Genomic DNA, 26554 nt, shown 5'->3' with positions numbered 1-26554 from the left:
ATTGAATTTGACTTTTCATTTGATGTTGCTTTGATACAGTTTATATTGGAGCTGAGCCCTAATCTTATAATAAAATGAACTGTCAGATGCTCTGTGGGACTATCGTTGTCAATAGCATTTACCTGAATTTGGCCTTCAGAACTTTAAGGATGAGAATGATTTCCTAGTAGGTGTTGGTTCCTATGATTTTCAATTTCCCCCATTCCTCTCTTATCTCTCTAATTCTTTCTTTCTAATGCTGGGAAAATGAAATTTACCGATCAAGTCTAAAAATCTCCAACCTTACAAATTTACTGTGCCTCAAACTTTGCAGTCTAATAAAATTACAAGATTTCTGTAAAACTATTTAGAATCTATAATTCTAAATATATGGGTGCATATCTCAAGTAAGTATTTTATGTTCCTTGTAAGAGAGGATTCTCACTTTGACAATTCCTTTCTCTTTGTTTCTTTTATTCCTTTAATTTCATTTTCCTGCTCACATTACACTTCCTCATTTCTTCTAAGCTTTCAGCTCTCAAACCTCAGCCTATAGCTTTCATGCTTCTGAAGCAACCCTCATTCTCCATTTTCTATTCTAAAATGAATTCTTTCGACTGTGTTTGTTAATAATGTCATATTTTCACTTCACTTAAATTTTCTTTCCAGTGCTATTACAGATTCTTTATTTCTCCTTTCCTCCTCACCCCTCCCTACCCCCACCCAAGTATAGCATCTCATCTATTTCTCTATATGAAGCTATGGTTTACCCAAGGGAGGGACTTTCTCATGCATGCAGCTCAGTGCTATGATGATTTCAATGGTGCCAGCATATTTTAACCACATCATTATCATGTAGTCTCAAAGCCTTGCTCGCTGAAAACACCATCTTTAAAAGGATTTCATTTCCATTAATCAATTTTAAAACTTGAGATTCAAGCACATAATGCATTTATTAGAATGTCCCCTACTTGTTCCCACATTCATTTCATTCTCTTGACTATCTAAGAAAAAGGAATTGTGCAGGAGTCTTTTCTCTCTCCATGCTTACCTCTCCTTTCTATATCCCACCGAGCCCCTCCAAGTCTATTCTTCCATACAGTAGTTAAATCAGAGCATGCGGCAGGACCGCATTGTGTGAACTGGTGGCCACACAAGTACTTTGTATTCACTGGAGGTTTAAAAGTACAGCAGCTGCATATAAATATGCATAGTTGAGAGATTCATGATGGTGCCACCTCATTCTAGTGCTGGTTGGCTGCAGTGCAGGCACTACAAATCAATGAACATTTTCCCCATCCATCAGCTGCTCGCTTGCAAGCAGACAAAACACTTACAATGCCAGAAACCCACAGAGAGCTCCTTAGTGAACGAAACCTCACTGTCACAAGATTCAAAATAGCCCTATCCCTCCCACCCTGAATCTCCACAGTTCTCGACCTCAAATGTCTTTTTTATCCAATGTGGATCGCAAGCACTTAAAAAATAACATGAGAAAAGAAAGAGAAAAAAAAAGGAGCAATGATAAATCAGGGTTGGAGGGTCCTCACGTTACACTTGTCATAAAACAAAGGATTCTTTGAGCATTAACCTTTTAGAGAATAAAATAAAGATGGATTTGCTTATGTTGACTATACTGCTTTATAGCTGTAGGGTGTGAGTGTTGAAGCATTTAAGTATGCAAAGCATTGTGCCATGCTCTGGCAGACATTTGTAATTTATCCATAGTTATTTGATGGCTTTGGGTGTTGAAGGAGTTATAATATGCTGATATGAGAAAAATAAATCATAGGTATATTTAATAAGTAGAAATCATGTTTTCTCCCATTGATTGAACAATTTTTGCAGAGGGCTTAGGTATATTTATATTGTCAACCATTCAATCCATGTAGAAATTTTAATAAAAGCTTAATTCCATTTAATAAAATTTCCTGTGAAATATATTAATGAACCAAATGTATATTTCTTGGTGAAAAGGTATACATTCATTACATCTAGAGAACAAATCTATTTTTCATTTTTAGATAGATAACATTAGCAACAAAAATAGTTTATTCTTGTGTAGAGTGAGTACTTAGCTATTCATCAGTTTATAACACTTTCTGACAACTTGCCAATCAACTTACCAATAAGAGCAATAATCAATTAGATTTCTCATTCATTTTTTCAACTATTTGTCAAATACTTACTGTAGCACTATGCAACATAAAATAATATATGATAATATCTATAGTCCCTGTTTTGAAGATGTGAATATTCTTGTTAGGGAGACAAGAAATACAGTTATACAGGGCTTCCCTGGTGGCGCAGTGGTTGAGAGTCCGCCTGCCGATGCAGGGGACACGGGTTCGTGCCCCGGTCCGGGAAGATCCCACATGCCGCGGAGCGGCTGGGCTTGTGAGCCTGTGCCCTGCAACGGGAGAGGGCACAACAGTGAGAGGCCCGCGTACTGCAAAAAAAAAAAAAAAAAAAAAAAGAAATACTGTTATACAAATGACCATGTAACTTTCAAATTTCAAAGAAGTCTAGTTGGGGTTTGGCATGTTCAAGATATTTAGTAAATATTTGGTAAGTATATATGACATATTGATTTAAAACTTATCTAGCTAATTAATATGTTTGGTTACCATATTGCAGGAAGGGTAAAAACAAATACAGTAAAGGTAGTTATAATTGTCCATAACTATGGGTCAGAGAAGCTGACTTAGCCCATGTTTTGTTTGCTTGTAAGCAGCAAAACCAAAATTCAATCCCCTATCTGCTTAACTCCAGAGTCCATCCACTCACTTCCACTGTGCCATGTTGAATTACAAGACAGGATGTGATAATTGCTCTAGTGGATCAGAGGAGGTAAAGATCACTTCCAGCTGGGATGACCAAAGAAGACATCATTAAGAAGGAGTAGCATTTGAGCAAAAGCCTTTGAAGAACAGGCACAGCAACAAAGCAGAAACTACAGACAGGGGTGAACACCGGTGAAACCTTATGACTCTGGAAAACAAGTTGCCAGATAGACAAAGGACATCTCTTTCAGTGAAATGGGTGCTGTAAATAATACCACTTTTAGAGAATTGCCAACAGGACTCCTCACTTATTAGAAGTGGAATCCACAAAGTGATTTATATTTCAGATTTCAAAAAGAAGTCAAACTGTCTGGATCCCAGTTTCTTCATTTCTAAAGTAAGGATTTAAACAAAATAACCAGTGAAGACTCCTCTTGGGGGTTCTGTTTTGTAATGCTTTTATTTTCATTTTTCTCAGAATACAAAACAAAAACGCTAGAAGTAGCTGATTCAGTGTATACTAGTTATATAACCTGTGTATATGTAATTATTCTTAGAATACAAAGCATATCTAGATATTCAGATATCTATATCTATATGTCTATATCTATATATAAATAAGTTATTTGCATTTAACTGGCTAATCTAAGCTCTAAATTTAATTTCAAGAGAGCATTTTTTTTTTTTTTTGGGCCATGATGTTTCCCCATTTTGCTTCCCATTAGTGTTGGAATGCAAACTAATTCTTGAAACAATTTAATCAATACTTAAAGAGAAAGTGAACATATATTAAGTACATGATAAATACAAAATTTGGGGATTATGCACTCTTTCATAATATCTGTTTCTGTATTTTAACTATTGGAGAAGATACAGAGATTGGAATATTAGATATTAAATCATCAATAAAAAGGCCTTTTTGCAGTCTTAAATGTTTTGAGTAGATTCATATATTTTCCACTTATCTAGCCTATAACTCAGACAATGCTCAAAGCAATATTTTGGCAATGTTTATCAAATATGTATCAATGATATATATACGTATATATCAGATGAATATATTGTGTGTGTGAACACGCATGCATGCATGTAAACAAGTTAAGGGAACATGAGAACTTAAAAGAATGATACAGTACTTATTTTTTCCTGACTTCAAATCTTTTTTTCTTTCTGTCAACATTTTCCCCTAATTTTCCTTCCCAAACAAGAAAAAAGAACAAAGAGAGAAGTGTTTTGTTTGAATTTAGGGTGAGAATAAAATCAAACATCATTTTTCTCATAATTTTTGCAAAGGCTATTAAAGGGATATTAGTGGGGAGCTCTTCCTTGAATAGAATTACCCTGGATGGAATTCCATCCTGCCATTGTTGCTGCTAAGCACATTCAGGGGGAACTGGATGTTGTGAGAGTCTCAGACTCTCATTTTCCATCTCACTGTTTCTCTTATGTCCTAAGGTAGTATGTTTTGGTAAATACTTATTTGATTCCAATCTATTTGAGTTGAATTTATTAGGTTTGTTTTAGTGATTTGAATTAAACTGAACCCCACTCGTAGCGAACAATGCAATGCTTTGATCATTTTCATTCTGGTTCTGATCTTAAGTGGGATAGTTTAAGCTTATTTTGGTTAAATCAGTTTATGGTCAAATTGGCTAATCTTCTTAACAAATATTTACTGAGCACCAACTACATTCATTAGCACTCAGTCTTGTTACAAAGAAAGGACACATAACAAGATTTCTAACCTTGACGGCTTATATTTTATGTTGAGAAATAGTATTAAATCCTTGAAAACTTAACCAATTTATTAAACTCTTACATACATGAATGCTAAATGAGTGATAAGGTATACAAAAGCCTTTGGAAGTTCAGAGACCAGGAACTTACATTAAGTCCTGGCTTTGTAACTAGGCAGTTTTGGCACCGCTTTCTAATGGGAGAAAACTCTCTAGATAAATTTGCCCTCTGTTGCATGCTGAGCAGATTCAAGTTGAAAACCGCTGCTCCAGGCAGTGAAAATAGTTGAAACAATTTGTGCAGATAATCACTTAATAAAAAGTAGATGAAACCGGAGCAATGGGTAGATTGCAGTAAAATTTACTATCATAACGTGAAAAAAACGTCCCTTCAGAAGAGAAAGGGTAGGATCTTAAGTTAGAAGAACTTTAGTTTTATAAATTCATTTCTGGTGGGAAGCATGAGTTACTTTGCAATAGAATCATTGATTTTTGTCAAATAAAATTGTCAAACTTATACCATGTAATAATTAAGAACAAACATTATTTAGTAATTTCAAAACCAGTCATGGAATTGAATACTTATATTTCAAGAAAAAAGAATATGAATAAATACCAAAAATGTACAACAACATCTTAAGGCTGGAACTTGAATAGTATGTTAACCTAATAACCCTTAAGTCTTCCCATTTTTCTTCGTTACCATGTATATAATCACCTATTTAAGTAAGCAGCAGGTCTAGTAATGTGTTAGGTTGGAACCAACATTCAGATGTGCATTGCTTCAAGTTAGTCCATTTACACTCTCAGTGAACTTGGAAATCTGTTTCAAATCATATAAATCTCAGATTTCTCAGCAACAACATGTAAAATAATAATTGTTACCAAACCTACCTTCCAGAATTGTGAGGGCTCTGTAGGAAGTAAATGAGTATGCTCTAAAAGTGATGCAGCCCACATTTGAGACATTGTCATTGCTGTTATATTACCTGCTTTGTTCTGTGATAATTTTCTTCTAATGTTCAAAAAGTCAAGTATGTTTTAAATTCTACCTTTTAATAAATTTCCTGTAGACAGAAATTGTGTTATTTCTTGTCTTTTCTTCTCTTATAAAATTGATAAAAATTTTGTCTGATATACACATTTATTATTTTAATCAGTAGCTGGAGGAGAGGTGAATGCATATTAAAAATAATTATAAAATCTGTCACTAGAAAACCTGCAATTGTGGACAAAATAATGAGAAAACTACTTCTAAATTAATGATTAGAGTGTAATGTGTGAGCTTTTTAATCTATTATTGAGTGCTGGATTCCAAAACCATGTTATTTCTTAAAATCTAAGTCTGCTGAAGAGGAATAAAAACAAACGTCTTAAGATTAAAAAACTAATTTTATATTGAAAACTTACTATTGAGTCCACAATAAAGTGCTACATGGCAGGAATATTATTAGCTAAACAAACATAAATTTGGCTAAAAAATTTAATTTTGACCAAATTGACATTTCATTGTCAGTGTTCATGCACTGTATATTCAGTTTCAAATAAAATTCTGGTCACCCAAAAACACCTAGGTAACAGGACATCCTCTCATCTACAAAGTGATTTGTTTATTTCTTCTTAAGCTGTTTGGGTCCAGATAGTGATTTGAAATGTTATTCATCTCTGATTTGAGAGATATTGGGTTGTTCTTAATTTGCCATTTCCTAACTCACTCACTGGTTCTCATAGACAAAGCCAAGAAATTTCTCCCTGTGTAGTCAGGGTAATGCTTTGGGCTTTAGAATAAGATCTAGAAAGTTCAGATTCTAACTCTACCACATTATGCCTAGGGCCAGTTACTTAATCTCTAAGGTTCCTGCTCTGTGAGAATGGAGATAGCATTTTTTTCCAAATTTCATGTATTGGTGAAAGAGGATATGTATAGCAGAAATGAAGTAGCTTGATACCTACCCCTTGCTGAATACTTAGTAATTATTAGTGTTGCTATTCATCCAGTCATTAGGTATTTATCTGTCAAGTACTGTGCTAGGAAGTGAGGGTGTAAAGATGAATGTGACACATTCTCAGCCCTTAAGGAATGTTCAGTATGGTGGATGAGAGAGAGATGGGACAGACCAAAGAGGTAGGCAATTATAACGCAGTATAAGTATGCTGAAGGGTAAGCAGAAAGAGCTAATGAAACATAAAAATGTCTAACTCAGATTTAAGAAAAGAGAGCTACTTGAGTATTCGTTGAATCATTCAGACAAGTATTTATTTAGGGCCTACTATATACTAGTCATTGCCCAAAAAGCTAGAGATATGGTGAGAAGAAAAACAGATATTGTGTGTTCTGTGGGGAAGATATCATCTTGTGGGAGAAGACAGTATTCTAATAATTACTACAATAAATATAAAATCACAACTATAACAGTTGCTACTAACTATAACAGTTGCTACTAACTAACAGTTGCTACTGATCACAACTGTAACAGTTGCTACTCTCAACTGAGGGTGATTTTGCTCCTCCCAAGAGACAATTGGCAATATCTGGAGATTTTTTGAGTTGTCCCAACTGAGGGAGTGCTACTGTCATGTAATGGGTAGAGGCCACGATACTGCTTAACGTTCTACAACACATAGTATAGGACCCCACAATAAAGAAATATCTAGGTCAAAATGCCCATTGTGCCAAGGTTGGGAAATCCTGAAGTAATTCCACCACTCTTTATAGAATATAAGCCCATGATGGCAGGGGTGCTTCTATTTTTTTACACTGACATAAGCCCAGTGCCTAGAAACATGCCTGTCATATAATAGGTACAGACGTCCCTCAGTATCCACCGGAGATTGGTTTCAATATCCACCATGGATACCAAAATCCACGGATGTTTTGGTCCCTTAGTCACCCCCGTATCCACGGGTTCTGCATGGGCCGATTCTGCATCCATGGATTCCAGAATCGTAAGCATACTATGCAGTCCACAGTTGGTTGAACCCACAGATGCAGAACCCGGGGATACAGAGGGTCACTGCGCTTAGTAAATATCTGTTGGGTAAATGAATTAGCTGTGACTGACTACCTGAAAAAGTGAATAGCATATTCAGAAGTCTGGGCTTAGAGTAAGTAGTTTATGTTAAGAAGCTGAAAGGAGGCTAATGAGTCTGGAATCAAAGCAAGCAAAAGGATGGTTCCATTGATAAAACCAATGAGAATGGGCTTATAGATATTTAAAATCTAGTTGCAAGTCTTGATCACTTTTTATGTAAAACCTAAATTGTTCCTCCTGAAATTTCATACAGTTTCTTTTTATTCTGCTCTCACTGGAGAACACATTATACACGTTTAAGTAAATCCAACCCTTTTTTTTGGTCAAAGAAGTCTAAAATATTCTCAGCCTATCATTTTCATCTTTGCTGATTTCTGTTTTCAAGGTCCTCAGAATTGTGGTCTAGATCAAGAACACCAGACAAGAATCAATTAATGACTTAGACAATTTTATGTGTGAGAACAGATAACTCTGGGAGGGATTGGGTTCCTTAGAGTGGTAGTTCTTGAGGGTGTGGGTAGGATGCTGGGGCAGAAATAGGATGGATATTTCAAAAAAGCTGCACAACTGTCTATTCCTGCCATTTGCATCCAACCAAAAAAGTGGAACATTACTTTATCGGGTGATGTGCTTTGACTCCCTGAATGAGGCAGTGTCTACCGTTTAGCAGCTCTCCCAGCTCCCTGTCTATCATTTCTTAATGATGCCTACATTATAAATATTTTTCTTTCTCCTTTACCAGTGGGGAAAGGGTTAAACAGTTTGTGAAGTAAGCATGGTAAAAATAATACTGATAGTGATTACATTTGTGAAAATCTTAGAACATATAATGGATCAGCAAAAGCACCAACATATTACAAGCTTGCACTCTCTCTCTCTCTCTCTCTCTCTGTAATAATATATTCTAAGCAGTTCATCCCATCTATGATTACCTGAACTGCTTCAGCTTTCCTTAATCAAGCAGGAAAATGTGCCCTACTGTGTGCATACATGTACACACACACATTTTCGCCAGTCACTGCTCCTAAGGGCACAGTAGTAGCCCTCCGCATTTGAAGGCAAAGGGATGTCTGGGAGTACATGGGGAGTGTAAGTGAGGAAGGGAAGGAGAGGCTAGGGGGCATGCAGCTGGGTGTGTTCATCTCTACTCATTTCAGCTTCCATTCTATTTGAAAAAGGGAGAGTGTAGCTAAAAAACAGGCATAATTAACAAACCATTTAAATATTTTAGCCATTTAAAAAAAATCTATATACTTATTTTTGGCCGGGGCATGCAAGATCTTATTTCCCCGACCAGGGATGGAACCAGAGTCCCCTGCAGTGGAAGCACAGAGTCTCAACCACTGGACCTCCAGGAAAGTCCCCTTAGCCAATTTACATCAAATCATGCATGTGATATCCAATATTCTTATTTTTGAAATTGTGTTACTATATACTTTTGTATAGTTTATACAATTGTATTATGCATCTAAATAGCTGATTAACAAATATTAACAAATAATTAACAAAATTCAACTACTCCAAGTTCAACTTGTAAAATTGTGTAATTTTTTTGTTATCTGAGTGTACCATCCTTTTAATATTGATGTAACTGAAGAACTTAGAGAGTCATAAACTGAAATTTTAGAAAAAGTACCTAAAACCTAGCAGAGGCATTCCTGGGGTCTCTTTCCATGCCCCAGTGGAACAGTGGAAAACCCGTATCAATCTATCGCCCACCTTGAAGCTTTTCTAGTACAGATGAAAAGTTTCATTTTTCTGGTGGATGAAGGAACTTCAGGAGTAATTGTGTCTACCTCATGACATTTATTGAAGTAGACTAAATCAAGAATGGGGGCCATGGTCTGTGGGCTGAGCAATCCTCACTCCCATGTAGGACAGTAATTCTTATCCCCATCTGAGCATCAGAATCACCCTGGGGACCTTTCAGAATGCACGTGCCTTGGACCCATTCCTGGATATTCTGCTTCAGTAGGTCTAGAGTGGAGCGTTGGCATGTATATTTTGAAAAGACTCCTGGGTAGGTCCTGTGTACTTTGTGGATTAGAAATCACCAATCTAGGGTTTTCTTCTCACAGTCATGCTATGAGGGTCCCTAATATTTGGAGAGTTCTCTACTGGACAGGATGTTAAGAGACTCCATTCTTTAGGACGGTGACGTACCACCCTATGATTTTTGGATGTAGACTAACCTAACGTCCTGAGTTTCTTCCCACATTTTTACTTGTGATTAACGCTTTATCACAAAAGCAAAGCCCTACATGTTTTGCCCGTGTTTAAATAATATTTCAAAGAGAATTTCTTGTAGTGTAAAATATCTCCAACTACTAATTTATTTTAAAAGATTCCTTTTTAAGTAATATAGATTAATAAATCATGTATGCTTCTTTGAGAAATAATAATGTAGAGAAATATTTTCAAAAGACAGTGATAATGAAGGAAATAACAATAGGTATAAATAACAAATAAATGCATAATAGTTTTCCCTTATAGAACACCTTTATATCTAGTGTCTAACCCATTAGATTATAGGCATTCTGAAGCTCACATGTATTTTAATTAAAATGTGATTCATCCTTCTATATATTTAAAATAATATAGAAATGACCTATTTTTGAATTAGTATTTCATTTTTATGTTATATGTACAAGGAAGAAATCATAGCCTGCTTTTATTTATTCAATAAACATAAGAAAACCTTTATCAGGTAATTTTAAAATATAAGTTCTGCCTTTATGATGCTACTGAAACTACTCCGCTACTATGAACACCTGATGAGGTTTAGTTGCAGATCCAAGGGACACATGTAGTTCTTACTTTATTGGACTTCTCGATGCATTTGACTTGGACCACCATGCTGTTTGAAACTTGATTGACTTCTGTGACTCTCCCCGTTCTTCTCCTTCTAATTTTTCACTATTCCTCCTCTCTGTGTCCAGGAACACTATTATCTATCATTCTTGAATTTCTTGTCCCTACACTATACATAGTGTTTCTAGGTAGCAAACTGATTCTCATAATTTCAACTCTTACTAGTAGGAGTTTCCCCAATTTTTATCTCCAGCGAAATGACTTCTCACCTGAGTCACATATTCACTGCCCTCTAGGTGGCTCTACCAGTATCTTAAATTTCGAAGCCACATCTCAGCATTTCCTCTTCCAATCTGCTGTAACTCTAACACCTGCTATCCAAGGTGATGGCATCGGAATGAACCAGTTTCCAAGCTGAAATTTAAGTCACCTGTGACTCCTTCAACATCATCTCCCATACCTGACCCCTTCTAATATGACCTTCTAAATATTTCTTTCTTTCTTGGTTTTTTTTTTGTTTTTTTGTTTTTTTTGGCTGTGTCAAGCAGCTTGTGGGATTTTAGTTCCCTGACCAGGGATTAAACCCAGGCCCTAAGCAGTGAGAGCGTGGAGTCCTAACCACTGGACTGCCAGGGAATTCTTAAATATTTCTTGAAACTTTCCTTCCTCTCCCTGTGTATTCCCACTGCTCTGGTTTAGGACTCTCATCATCCCTCTTTTGAACTGTTACAAAACCCTCTTAATTTGTTTCACCATTCCAATTCTTGCCTGAGCAATCTACAATTAAATAAAAATCTTAACATATTACCCCTCACATACACTGAAGGGCATCAACTATGTATAACAGGAATAGCAAATATGCCATCAACGCCATGACTCCGTTGCAACTATGGAAATTTTAGTAACTAAAATATTCAAATTTAATAAATCCTAATATTCATCCAGAATCCTTCTCAAAACAGAAACCAAGCCACCCAGTTACGTCATAAAAGCTTTGGCAATAAGAGTAAATTCACTTGCCATGTTGATTAGGATAAACCCCTTTGTAGGACACAAGTTCATCCATGATCTGGCGTTCGTCAAATTCTCCAATTTCATCTCCATCCACTCCCTGCCTCATATTCTATGTAATGCTTCAGTGATAGTCTTTTCTTTCTTAACCATACTGTTTCTTCTTTCTGGGCTTTTGCTTATGCTGACCTCTGTGTCTGGAGGCTTTCTCTTCACACCTCCAACTTTTTGCCAATTTCAATTCCAGTTAATTCTTTCCTGTCCTTGTGGAGCCAGCCTAGTCTGTACCTCGTCCTGACTCCAGTGAGAGATGATGACTCTAATCCATGTTCCTGTAGTATCCTGTGCATATTTCTACCACTGTCTGCCATTGCTCTTATTTTTCTTGATTATAATTTTTTCCAATTATATGTTTGTCCAGATGATAGGAGTCTTGAAACAGAAACGCAGTTTTATTATTACTCTTTGCAATCTGGGGACAACTTAAACAGTAACTAGCACATAATCAAACACTATATAAGATGAATTAATTAATTTTAAAAGTATTGCTGCAAATGGGGAAAAGTAGGTACATATAGGAAAGGTTTTCATCTTTTTTACAGCAAAAGTCATCAACTTCTGACATGTACTCTCCAGCCTCATAATGTCCACCCCAGTCCACATAATTAATTCATGTTGTCAGGTTGCTATAGGAATTAGAGTTTCAGACATCTGTCTAAATGCCAGAAACACTAAATACATTTTCCATAAAAATGTATATTTAAATGATCACTGCATTAATGACTTCAGAGAAAACAAGCTTTTGTTTTTTTTGCAAATTGCCTCTAAATATCTAAATTTGGGGGTTTTGTCATGAATTATTATTATGTATCATACATCAAAGTTATATATATTTTGTGTTTATTTGTCTTTGCCCATATTTAAAAGAACACATATTGACTTGATTATCGGTGCAATGTAAGTACTATTTATTCATCTCATCAACATGCTGTGCCTTTATATGGTTGCAGAACATCTAACAGAAGTAAGTGTTTCAAGGTAGTTTTTATAACATAATTCATACTACTTTTCTGGTCTTCTTAGTCATAAACTGAAGATATAACTTTGCCTTCAGTGAAATTAGCTATAAGAGCTCTATTTAGCCCGGAGAAAATTTCTATTAAAATCCACTTTAATATGGCAATAGATTTTTAGAGTCCTCAGTCAAAAAATTTTGTTCTCTTGAATTTTACTTGTATGTTTCTTTTGTAAAACTAAACAGAAATGACTCTATGCTAATACAGTATTTCCATATTGTCTGAGTCTAAATTCTTGATCAAGGTGTGTGTGTGTGCACATTGTAAAGAATGTGAGAAGAAAGAGACAGAGGAAGAAAAGGGTCAGTTTCAAAATACAAATGCCGTGTCATTTGATCCAATAATACATGAGCTTTCAAGCTGGAACTTAGGTGAACTGGATCTCATATTTTACATGGAATGTTTTGAGAATCATGAGACAGCTATATGAAATATTTCCACTTGATTCACCAAAACATCAGTAAATAGTGCAAAGTAGTTTTCTCTTTGGTGTCTGAATATTATCTGGTGACTCCTAGTTTTGGAATGTGTTGAAATAAAATTGTTTGTCTTAAAATATGAGACAATATGTGCACTGGCCAGTTCACAGAGATGAATGGGAGGCTCTCCAGACATATCATAAAAAATTTCAGGGAAAAATATCTGTATGACAAATAGAAATAGTTCCCTTTTTATCCTTGTTTCAAGTTAGCTAGGGAAACCAACTTCATTTACAGGAAAATGGAGAAGGAAAATCTGGCCAAGGAAATGACTGATTCTGGGCTTTCATAAGTATGTGTTTCTATGTGTGGGAGTACAGATAGGAATCATTTCCTCTGAATGATGTTGTAGCCCAATTCATTCATTCACTAGTGTTTCCCGAGCACTTACTACACGCCAGGGATGATAAGCAAAACAAAGAATTGACCCCACCTCACAGAGCTTACTTACAGTTTAGTGGCAGAGAGAGGCAGATTATTCAATATTCACACAAACAAAAGTAAAATGTTAACTGTCAGAATTGCTGAGAAGAAGGAGTGCAGAGGAATAAACAGGGTAGTGGGGGACCTGTCTGAGGAAGTAACACATCAGTTGACATTTGGAGGATGGATAAATGTTAACTGGGCAAACAGAAAGGGAAGAGAGCTATGCAGTATCTTTGTTATGAAGACACACATTCTTATAAAAGTTAAAAGTCACACATAGAAAACATACCCACTGACCTCAGACTGTTATTGGTATCTGAGGTGGTATGGAGGGGAAATGAAATATGTTGGGTAGACCTGCGGCTACAATAAGATATTTATTTAGCTTACATTCTAAACAGGGGAACAGATAATAAACATTTTGGCAAATAAATATATGTTAGATAGTAATAAATGTTATGAAAAATGAAGCAAAACGAGAAGATGGAAGAGTTAGGGAGTGATGCCACTTCAGATTGGGTGGTAAGGGAAGACTTTTCTTAGCAGATCCCTGAATGAAGAGAGATAGTGAGCTATGCCCTATTTTATTAATTTCAAGAGCTAGATAAAAAGATGACTTTGGCAAAATGGTAATACCTATTTAATCTGGGTTGGAGATTTAGAACCTGTTTTATAATTCTTGATAATTCTGTACATTTGTATTTTGAAGTATTAAAAAAATCATTATATAACGTATATGTTTTTAGTCTATGAGAGGGAGGCTGGTGTCTGCAAGGTCCTGGAAGAATCTAGGTTAGCACCAACAGTAGGGTAGGAGTTTCATGTGCGACAAGCCTGGAGAAGTGGGTGGGTGCTAAACCAGCAAGTCCTTGTAGACTCTGTTGAGAATGTCGGTTTTTATTCTAAGACCAATGGGAAGACATTTAAGCCTGAGTAGGAGTAACAAGATTGGATCTATGATTTGAAGAATTTAAGAATTTCCATTTAGTCAAGAAATTTTAAACTGGCATCTACCATTTGCTAGGTATGGGAAGAATAGTGGTGATAGATCTTTATACTTAAAGAACTTGAAGTATAGAGATGGGTGAAATTTTTGCTATCATCTGTAGATGAACTCACTGGCTAGATAGTTTGAGATCTCCCAGTAAACTGCATGTTCTGCACCTTCAGCAACCTGCGTGTTACCATCTTTGGCAAAGGTTGGGCAATCACCTTGATCTCAACGGCTTTGAGAATTTTGGTAACTCACTAATTCATTTATTGTGGAGAAAAAATTTGTTTTTGTGTAATCAAGTATCTTCCTATATGCCGTTTTACCAGTTTTCTGTTGTATCCGTGCAATGTTTATGATCCTTTCCTAAATTGGAGGCTTCAAATATTTCAAGATTAAGAAGTCCTGGGCAAAGGACAGAAGAACCACGTGAGGGGCATGTTCCTTGCTAAAACAAATATATATATATATATATATATATATGTATAGCTGATTCACTTTGTTATAAAGCAGAAACGAACACACCATTGTAAAGCAATTACACTCCAATAAAGATGTTAAAAAAAATCACCCCTTTGGAGTGTCATTTGAGGATTGGAACTTCACAGATTTTGCCAAAAAGGGGATTTAAAATTCAAGTATCAGTGAAGAATAAACTTTTCGTATTTTGGAGGTAGGGTATGTCTTCTGTCTAAGGAACATTAAGTGATTCACTACTACTGAAGACCTGGAAGAAGTGATAAAGATGAACTCTTGATGAAAATATATGAGTATATGGAAGGATGCCAAACAATTCCAAAAATTGGTTTAAGATCTTTTGAGCACTTGCTTCTGACTTTCGTATTTCCCAATGATTTACATCATTCCTCTGGTGTTTATTATTTTCCACAAAAGTTAACTAATATACCTCTCAAGACAAATGAGGTTCGTAGTTTGCCATGGAGCACATGTTGGTGTTAGTCAAACTTGGTCCTTGATCCATTCTCTTTAGTTGTGTACAAAACAGGGCTACCAAGTTACTCCATCATCTCAAGTGATTTATTGACTGAGGCATAAATTTATTGGCAACTAAGATTTTATCTAAGTAACTCAGATTGACACCATATAGAATAAGCTACCTTATATTCATCATAAAACAAGAGCAGTTTCTTTCTGGAACTTGGGAGGCTATTAAATCTTAATCTTTGGAACATCTAAAATTCAGTTATCATACTATGAAAAAAATAATTGTGCCTAGACTATAATATCTATAGATGAATTCTGAGGAAAAATAATGTATAGCTAATAATGACATTTGCTTTTAAGATAATCATGGGTAATATAAGCAATTAACTGAATCATATATATTTTTATGCAAATGCCAAAACATTGGTGGAATTGCATAAAGTCTGACATATAACTTTTTATGTTGCCATGTTAGAATTGATGAAATTGATTTGTTTGAATGTGGCAAGGGAACAAAATGAAGGGTAAAATAAGCTTATTTATGAAAGAGAGTTGAAATTTATTTATGAAATCAGAAAATGAGGGAACTTGATTTTCAATTCTTTTGTATTTGTTACTACATAGGTTCAACCTCAAGGGAAAAAAAAAAAAAAAAAAACAGAATTGCATCTCCAGTTTGGAAAGCCTTTGCCTCACTTTTCTAACTCAAAGTTTAAAGCGGTATGATACAGTAGAAAAACAAACGGATTCAGAGTCTGCTAACTTAAGATTTAGTGCCGTCTTTCTCAGTAGCCATGAGATGAACTTACATAAAGATCATATAACTGTTTTGTCTTCCCTTTCCTGAATAACACCTACTTCATAACTTTTGTAAGAGTGGCAGTAAGTAATTAGGGAACATGCTTTAAAGAATTTTAACATATGGCAGAAACATAAAGCATTAAAGTTATTATACTAGATATTAAAGATTGAGAGAGTTGACCTGATGGTGGATGGAGCCTTATGTTTCATCTTCAGAGGGTCAGTAAGGTGGAGCTGCAGGAATTGGGCTTTGGAGCGACAGGGACCCAAATCAAAACGCTGCCTTTGCCCCTTATAGTCTTTCTGAGGTTAGGAAGTCATTTAATCCTCTTAAGTATCCATTTCCTTATCCATAAATGGAAATAATGAGTTTTAACTAATATGTGTAAATGACCTAGGATGGTGTCCAAAGCTAAATGAAGCTCATTGATTTCCTTTCTGGTGCATTTTCTTTAATCACTGTGTTCTTTTCAGATATTTATCTATAATATTTTTGCAATCAATTATGTGCTGCAAAAATTTGAAAAGTGTACTTGTTATCCCATTTTACAGCAAGATCACATGGTGACATGAAGGAAAATCTCAGGCTCAAACGTTTCTAATACCATAAGAGCAAGGTGATAGCTGAGAGCCTCCAGGAATCAGTGTGATTTCTTCTTTTTGTTCTTTTCCTTCCTGATCTTCCTAATCTTCCCACATTATCTAAAATCTTAGCACCAGCTCCTCACTTTCCCATTTCCCTGCTTTCTTTATCTTCATGGCATTTATAGCCATCTGTTATGTTCCATATTTATGTATAAATTAGTTTATTATTTTTGGTAGTATATAAACTCTGTGTGAACAGGAATTTATTATTTTGGATGTAACCTTCCCTTGGTTAAAATTACTAATTATTTTGTATTTCCCAAAATAAAAGTTGGGATATTTTAGGAATAAAATACTGTGCATTTAATTTGTTGCAAAAGAAAATATATTTAAAGAGAGTGTGTATGTCCTTTTAATAAATGATTTAAAACTTACTTTGTCATGTATGTAATAAGCATAGCTAAAAATTATGCATCCTAAAACTGTGTGATTTTTAAAATACAGCACATTTTCCGTGTATGGAGATTTTTACTGCAGAAAGGTATCTAACATGACAATCTGACAATCTGTCATTGGGATGCCACCACTGCTTTTCCCAGATCAACTGACAAGACCTCAGCCGGGTTCTTACAGGTTACTTAAGAATACTTCTAGAGCCATCCTTGGCCATGAAGTTACTGTTGGAACTATTCTTAAACCATGCTATCACCATGCAAGGAAGCTGCAGGTTTTGAAAAATCAGGAGTGGGATTATAATGATTTAGACCTTCTTACTGTTAGGTAGTGAAGGTGATTATAATACTATAAAAGCCCTGGGTCTTACACCCTTTTGTGAGAAGGATCTGTGTGCCATTAATTAAACCACAACTTCTACTATTAGATATTATTAAAGAGACCAAACCCAAGAGACTAACGATAACCCTCACCCTACTGTGGACTTGGATTCAACGTGTAGAATTGGGTTATTCCAATTATAGTGTATAGAAGAGAAAATAAGTCGTGTAAAAGGCTAGGCAGAAACAATACATTTATTTCTTATGAACAAAAATTTATGCTTTACAAATAATGTCAGAAATTTAGTATTTTAAAATGGAGATTTATTTTTTAATCTTGTGTTATTCTTCTATGTTGACCATATAGAAGAACATGGGTTTTCAAGTAAAAATATTCTACTAGTAGACATCATATAATATGAAGGGGAGCTGGAAGTGAGCCTCAAAGCTCAAAATGTGAATGCTTTCATGCCCACTATTCCTAAATAATAATTATTATTAAATAATTATTATTAATTATTGTAAATATTGTAGTATACATCTTAATTCATCTATATATCTGTAAAATAAGAAGACTTATCTAGATAATCAAAAAACTTTTAACCCAGTTGGCCTACAGGTAATACTATACTATCAAATTCTATTTTAATAAATATGTGAAGTATAATTATATGTTCATTATAAGAAGCATGCATATTTTGTGTTAGAGGTGTAAAGTGTACACATTATAAAGTTGGTTGTTCCTATGTACTTTTGTAGAAATGCTAAGGTCTAAATTTGCTCTTCTTCAAATGCATTCAGCAACTTTGTGGAATATACACTTGTTGTGACATCTTATTCTAATGAAAGAAATAAACCCTTTGGGAATGAAAACTTAGATAATATTTTATACAATATTTTAAATTCTCTTGGTTGTTCAAACTGCATTTTTCTAAAACAGGATATCTTTTAAGTGTTTTTGGTAGCATCTTTAATAAGCAGTAGTCTCTCAGTGGAAGAAGAGAGCAGAGAACAAGAGAGTTTCTAATTTGTATTAAAAATAGTAATTTGACATTTACTTCTTAGTCCTTCTCCAACTGTCTACAAAATCTTGCCTTGCACACTATGGTAATCTTGCCTTAAATTGGCAGTGATTTGTACCATGTATGTCACTTTGAAACTTGTATTCATGTTTATTTACATAACCCTGATATTAGAGATATTTAAAAAGCCAAAACTCTAATCTGTAGTCAAGGATATTTGAGAACATAAAATACATAATGGATTAGAAGTATGTATTTCATTGTTTAACCATATTTGCTTGTGTACAATATAATTGTGTCCATCCACAATACTGTGTGTGTGTTTATATTTATATAACTGTAAGAGTGCTGAACTATAATCGTATAGCTTCTTATAGAAAAATGTAGAAACATTTTATACTTTAATGATTACTGAAATTTCAAAGAACGTATTTCCTTGTAATTCCTTCTGTGACTTTATTTCTCTTAAATATGTTTGGGTTAAGTTGCTTAAACTTTGGCTCACAAAAAAATTTTTTTCTCAGAATTCTTTCTTCATGATTTAAGCAGAATTGAAAAACTGGAGCAATAAAATCCAACAAATACATCTTATTACTTACTAATGCTTTATCTTCTTAGGGACACTAGCTGCTTTGGCTAGATAAACTTCAAACTCTCCAAATGTTTGAATTTCACATTTTGGAAACACTTTTTATTTAATGTCTTTTTTATATCCGATATAACTTTTAAACTTATGACATTCATCCTTTGACATTCTGCACAGGAAACATGAATTAATCATTGAGTTTGTCCGGCAAGGGGAGCGGCATCTTACACTGATACTGTGAGCACACACAAGCTGTGCCTGAGATTATAGCACAAGAAAACATCCCAACAGCTATTGCACTGCTGCTTGCTCAATTCCCAGTCTCCTGAAATTCTAGGCCTTGATAGTACAGGGGTGGACTCTATGCTTATGTAATGTTGACTTTGTTATTGCACTTTCTGAAAACATAGAGGTTACTGTTAATAGCAATGCAAACTGGGCCAGGGGTTGCGGTCCATCTTTTGAAAGCATTTACAGGAAACGGTTTAATAAACCATTGTTATTGTTACAAAAATTATATTTTATTAATTAAGAATCACAAATGATTGTAAATATATAAGTATTTTTTTAATGAAGTCTAGCTGGAAAGCAGATGATTTCATTACTGCCTACAATAATACAGATCAGCCTAGAAAGGGGGAGCATTTGTTAAAGAGCAGTGTTAGACTTTCTTTGAAAGCTGCCCAGAAAACAGATTTTATGTGAAGTAACTACTGTGCGGTTTCTCTCATACCCTGCCTGTAGTGTTAATGACTGCTTTTGTCAGCTTTGTAGCTCTTTTTTCCTTGATTTCTTTTTTTTTCCTACTTTCTCTCACTGATTTGTAAGCAGTTTAAGACTAGAACCCTGTCATTTAACTCTTTGGTACAGTGGTTCTCCGTATCCATGGGTCTGCATCCATGGATTCAACCAACCGTAGTTGGGAAAATATTCAAAAAAAAGAAAAATTCTAGAAAGTTCCAAAAAGCAAAACCTGAATTTCCTATGCAGACAACTATTTATGTAGCATTTACATTGTATTTACAACTATTTACATAGCATTTACATTGTATTAGGTATTCTAATGATCTAGAGATGATTTAAAGTATACGGAAGGAGAGAAATAGGTGAGGGAGATTAAGAGGTACAGACTTCCAGATACAAAATAAATGAGTCACAGGTATAAAATGGACTGTGGGGGGAATATAGTCAATAATTATGTAATATCTTTGTATGGTGACAGATGATAACTAGACATCATGGTGATCATTTTGAAATGTATAGAAATATCAAATCACTTTGCTGTGTACCAGGAACTAGTGTAGTGCTGTAGGTCAATTATACTTCAAAACAAACAAGCAAACAAACTCATAGAAAAAGAGATCAGATTTATGGTTACCAGAGGTGGGGGGTTTAGGGAGGGGAAATTAGAGGAAGGCAGTCAAAATGTCAAACTTCCAGTTATAAGATAAATAAGTACTAGGGATGTTATGTACAACCTGATAAATATAATTAACATTGCTGTATGTTATACATGCAAGTTATTAAGAGAGTAAATCCTAAGAGTTCTCATCACAAAGAAAAAAATTTTTTTCTATTTTTTTATTTTGGTGTCTATATGAAATGATGGCTGTTCACTAAACATACTGTGAAAATCATTTCATAATGTAGGTAAATCAAATCATTACGCTGTATACCTTAAACTTATGTAGTGATATATGTCAATTATACCTCAGTAAAACAGGAAGGAAAAATTTAAAGTATATTGGAGGATGTGTATGTGTTATATGCAAACACTGCACCATTTTATATAAGGGACTTGAGCATGCGGGGATTTGCGTATCCATGGGGAAGGGGTAGAACTAATCCCCTGTAGATACCAAGGGAGGACTGTGTCTCCCTTCACCAAGGAATGGAGTTTTGAATGAGGTAGATACAATAAATGTTGATGCTGTAGGTCCTTTATGCAGGTAGAAGTATGAAGCTTCATCAAGAAGATGGAACTTATCCAGAGAAGAATACACAATTCCACTCCCTCTACTCCTTTCCAATCTTGGTAGTTACAAAGAATTAAGTAACTTAATGCTGTGGGATAATGATGGGTCTGGGAGATGGAAATTCTACCCCTAGTTCTGCCATGAGCTAGCCATGGGATCTTGCTTTGTTTTGCAAAGTGAGGATGTTGGACCAGTTGATTTTTAAATTACCTCCTAGTTCTAAGATTAATTCTTTTCTAATGAAGAGCACTAGAATATCCTTACAGTAATTCCCTATGCCAGGTAATAACTCTCTTAAAACTCTGGAACGTAGGACTTGATTTCACTACAAGCTGAAATCTTGTGATCATATCCACAAAATGGACTACAATTTTAGTACCTGTATTTTTTTAAATTTTATTTTATTTTTGTGGTACGTGGGCCTCTCACTGTCGCAGCCTCTCCCGTTGTGCAGCACGGGCTCTGGACGCGCAGGCTCAGCAGCCATGGCTCACGGGCCCAGCCGCTCCGCGGCATGTGGGATCTTCCTGTGTCCCCTGCATCGGCAGGCGGACTCTCAACCACTGCGCCACCAGGGAAGCCCTAGTACCTGTATTTTTAATGATATAAAAAGATGTTATTAAATCTAGAAGTGTTTTTAAATTTTTTTGTTGTTTTTAGGTTGTTGTTCTAGGTTTTAGGTTGTGGTTTTGCTTCATTTTAGTAATATGGCATGACTTTACATTTTTCTTTTCACCTTTACCAACTGTCAATAGTAAAATTTCTAAATTGGCTAATAGTTGTGAACTACAAGAGTCTTAATCACAATGTCCACGTACTACAGACAGTAAAAAGTTCTCAATCCACATATATATTTTATTCTAATACTTGTGTGCCCTTCAGTGTTGCCAGAATCATTTGTGGATGGAACAATTGATGCCTTGCCATGGTAAATAGACTAACCCCCAGCAAACAGACCACTAACACTTAATGTTAATAATAATGCTAAAATAATAATGCTTAAAATCCTGCTATTTTATTATCCTCTATGTCATCTATTTTCCATTTGTTTCTTAGGGTATCCTTGAAGGTTAATCAGAGAACCACTCACATGCCTCAAGGTAGGAAAAAGAACCCTTTTTTTGATTATAAAATATTTTGTATTTGTTTTAGCTATGTTTTAATACTTCACTCCCTTTGTTAGATATAGATAGAATTGATGTTGCTTATTCTGAAAACCTGAAAAATATTATGTCTACTTACCTGTTAAACTTGAAATCATCCAACACATAGTGTTTAGTCATCAGTTTGAATTTTTCTTCCATACTATTACATACTACTACAGTTTATTATATCTTTTAGAGTTTATGTTTTACTGCAGATAGAATTTATTCAATATTTTATATTTTTGTATTACCTTTTTCATAATTTTAGGGTAGTTTGACATTACCATATACTATTTCCATGTATCAGGAAGATAATTATATAATATATACTCTTAGGTATACTAATATATGCAATATATTGTTAGAAACTGAGATTCTCTAGCCTACCATAATTTCATAGCTTTCTTCTTATTTTAAAACTGTAATTTTTGAAGAAACCACCAAAGTAACCATAAGTATAATTAGCTATCATGATTTAGTAAACTAAATGTTAATTTGGAAGAATTTACTTCAGTGTTAGCTTTTCTTAATAAGAGTGCCAGAAAATGTGGCCCTTTTCTTGGCTAGGATGTATGTGAAGATAAATTTAGAATTTCTAGTCTAGTAAATAACTTCTCTGATAATAGCTTAATTGTAGCTATTTCTAACCAAATTGTTTAATTGTGATAAATCACATGCAAATTGTTCAGATGTAGGTCAACCTCTCACTCCTTCATTCTAGCACCTCTTTTCTAATTCAAGACAAACCGCTCAATGCCTAAAAGAGGTAGAATGGTACAGATTAAAAACATAAGACAAAAACCAAACAATAATAACATAAAAATAAATAGTGGGCTAGGAGCCACAAAGATAGCAAGGCAGGTTGCATTTATTTTACCTTAGCTGATGATCTCTTATGCTGTGTTTGTACACTATCATTTGCTCACTGCTCATGAGATTTGTGGGTGACAAATCATGGTGCCTCTAGGATGCTAAGTTTCCTCATCTGTATTTATTTTTGGTGATCTGGTTGAGTGACACAAGTGGGACTCAGTGATGGGAAAGAATGCCTTGTGTGGCTCTGGGGAGGCCAACTGAGCTATATTGCAGTTGTATAAGGTCTGGAAATCCTTTATTTTCCTAACTTCTACATTCTAGTTCTAATCTATAGTTGCCTTTGTGATGGGTCATTGTATCACTTTCTGATGAACAGCTGAGATTTTATGAATTCTATTTAATCATTATATGTTGTCTACTATACTTTGAAAGAAAAATTTTTATCTTCAGTTTCTAAAGCATCAAAAAATGATAAAGCAGATTCATGAGTTTGTTATATTTGCTGTCTTTTACCTCTAGGTGATTATTGCTGATACTTTTGGTATATTGACAGAAAATAGTGAGCATTCCTGGTTATTGACAAAAAATTATTTTGGCCTTAGTGCTAATAAAATTAGAAATCTGCCTTACTATAAACATAATTTTTAAAATTATCTTCATTGGAATTTTATTTAAGAATTTGAGTTTATATTTTCATATAACTTATGATTTTAACATTTTCTAACATTTGTTTTGAGTTAAATTTTTCATTCTTGAAAAATTACTGAATGAAATTACTGACTTAAAAAGTGCCAATGATTTTTCTAATTCTTAGAATGGGGAAAATAGATGGTGTATACTTCGTATTTCTTTCAATATAAATACTTTTGTTGTTTGAATTATTTAAAATTAAAAGTTAGAGAATTATACTAAATAGAAAGTGATATTTCCCTCAAAGTTAGCTACTAATAAAGTTTGGGTGTTTATTCTTCCAGATTCCTTCTTTATATACATAAACATCAATATCAATCTATGCACATAATGCTTTCATACCATATGCATGATTCTGTTTCTTTGACATTTTAATTATGAAATTTTTTCTAAGTCAATATATGTTACCTATTTCATCCTTTTTAATGGCTGCATTTTAGACACATTTTTGATGTACCATGATTTATTTAACAGGCCCTCTAAACTTCTTCTTAATAGAATTTTATAATAGAATGAAAGCAGGCCTTCCTTAATTACATTTTTGGCAGGCATACAAAAGGGTAATTCCCATTTGTATGTTGAATTAGGAAATTAAGGAGTGAAGGAAAAGTGTTACAGTAAAGAGGCATAAAAAGTATTAGGTAAGTGCACATAAATGGTCAGCGGAAAGAAAAGGGAATAATATAGATGTTCATGGAACCGTGTTTTAGATATGTAAAAGTAAAATTCTGATATTTTTTCCAGGTTCACACCACATGATACACCTTCCATAGCTTTCAAAGAGACATTTCCCTTCATCCTCAGTCTCAGCAGTCTTACATCTTTTTAACGCTTTGGGGAAAAATAGATCTCATCACACATGTTATGTCACAATATAAAAATTCATCTCGCATTTATCTTTTTTTTCTCTACTTGCTGTTAACTCTTAGAGGGTAATGACTGTGGGCTACTCATATCTGAACTTAGTAGGTGCTAAACTGGATTGAAGTGTGAAAAGGGGGAGAAATCAGGTAGAAATGTTTAATCTTACCAGAAGAAGAAGGTTCCACTATCTGCCTATTATCTCTGGAGCAAATACAGTAATAATTAGTTATTCTGATGAATGGGATACAAAGGATATAAACACGTGATTTTTGATATATAATGAAAGTTCTTTTAAACTGAATTTTAATGATTCTTAGAGGCACTCATGCTTAAAATCAGACCTACAAGTTAAGTGTTTCAGAAAAATATTTATAAATTTATGAAAAAATATTTGTATAGTACTGAGTTTATTTATACATTACCTCATATGGATCTAAAAACACTTTGTCAGCTTTAAAGTATTATACACATGTAAGACATTATTTTTATTGGTAAGACAGTAAGAAAGTTGGCTCCGTGGATTTAAAGTATGGATGGTTATTTACAAAATAGAAGTAATATATAAAAGAAGCAGTTCTTTATGTGAATTCTGTTAGAAGAAAGGGAATATTGCTTTTAATACTTGTATATAATGCAAATTGCTACTCATGCCATTTAAATGAATCTTTGACATTATCTCAACCAGCAAAAGTAGAGTTATTAATAGTTTGAATTATGCCTGAAAGAACCTTTGATTTCACATTAGTCTGAATTCAATAGTAGTGTTAATTTAAAATATCTGAACATATGTACCAATTTCTTTTTTTTAACAGGAAAATGAAAAATTAGTGGGTGTAAAAGTCTCTTTTGAAACTGAATGTAATACCTACTGCATAATAGCTTTTCTCCTCATCTGACTTGCAGAAGTCACTAGCCCCAAACTCTGATTTTACATACATTTTACTGGACAAATCAGGAAGGAGGAAAGGATCTTGGTCAGCCTTCTAAATACATTTTTGAGCTTGTTTTGCTGACCTTTGCTTGACCAGAGCTTGAACCTTAGTATTTCAGATGTATATTTTTACATTGTCTTTGCTCTCAAAGCTCTCCAGTCGTTGTTATCTATTTGGCCAGGGTTGTAAATTCAAGTATTTTTGGGACCCATGAATATAACAAAAGTGGGTATAACAGGCCAGTATTGTACAATAGGGAGTGGTGTGGATTGAGGAACAGATGACCACATGCTCAACATCCAGGGGCTGCTTCTGCTCATTGCAGTCAAATATTCTAACTAACTGTATGTTCCAATAGCCATAACTTCTAAAGGGAAAGGGAACTAAATATTGGAATTTCTATGTGAAGTCTCACAGTTTTTGAATATGGGCTCAGATTTTAAATGTTGGGGAAAAAAAGAAAACCATGAAAAGCAATTATGACGTGCCCTAGATAAGCAATTTGCTACCTTTGCATAGATACCTTGTAAATATTTTCTCAATCAATGAGTGAATTATAAATCTCAATAAGATATAGGGAAATTAAAGAGCACTCTAACCCTTGTTCTCCCATGTCCATTGGAAATTTCATATAATTCTTTAAGGAGGGTCATAGCCATTAGCAACAAATATGGAGACCTACCAGATAAGCCTTTTCAGTCTATCTCTGGATTCCAGAAAGGGGAAAGCAAGAGTGAACCTTTGTTAAAATATAGTATGATATGCAAAAGAATGATGGTTAAGAGACATCTTTTTTGAACACATTTTTATCTTACCCCCAAATTCATCATGCTATTAATTTATTACCATTTTTTCTTTCTTTTTTTGTGGTACGCGGGCCTCTCACTGTTGTGGCCTCTCCCGTCGCGGAGCACAGGCTCCGGACGCGCAGACTCAGCAGCCATGGCTCACGGGACCAGCCGCTCCACGGCATGTGGGATCTTCCCGGACCAGGGCACGAACCCACATCCCCTGCATCAGCAGGCGGACTCTCAACCACTGCACCAGCAGGGAAGCCCTACCATCTTTTCTTTAATTCAAGCCTTCTGCAAATCT

At 34.6% G+C, this 26554-nt stretch overlaps 1 long non-coding RNA gene across 3 annotated transcripts in view; it reads left to right on the top strand.

The window, feature by feature from the left end:
- LOC138414055 (uncharacterized) overlaps positions 1-26554 on the top strand; it is a 394942-nt gene that overhangs the window by 213666 nt on the left and 154722 nt on the right. For all 3 annotated transcript variants that reach the window (XR_011246440.1, XR_011246441.1, XR_011246442.1), the window contains one exon: positions 22069-22112. This is a non-coding gene — a long non-coding RNA (uncharacterized lncRNA). The remainder of the gene's footprint in view (positions 1-22068; positions 22113-26554) is intronic.

This window comes from Delphinus delphis, chromosome 4 (genome assembly GCF_949987515.2).
Source record: "Delphinus delphis chromosome 4, mDelDel1.2, whole genome shotgun sequence".
Classification (NCBI taxonomy): domain Eukaryota; kingdom Metazoa; phylum Chordata; class Mammalia; order Artiodactyla; family Delphinidae; genus Delphinus; species Delphinus delphis.
The sequence above is the reverse complement of the archived record's forward strand: the minus strand, read 5'-3'. Positions and strand labels throughout refer to the sequence as shown.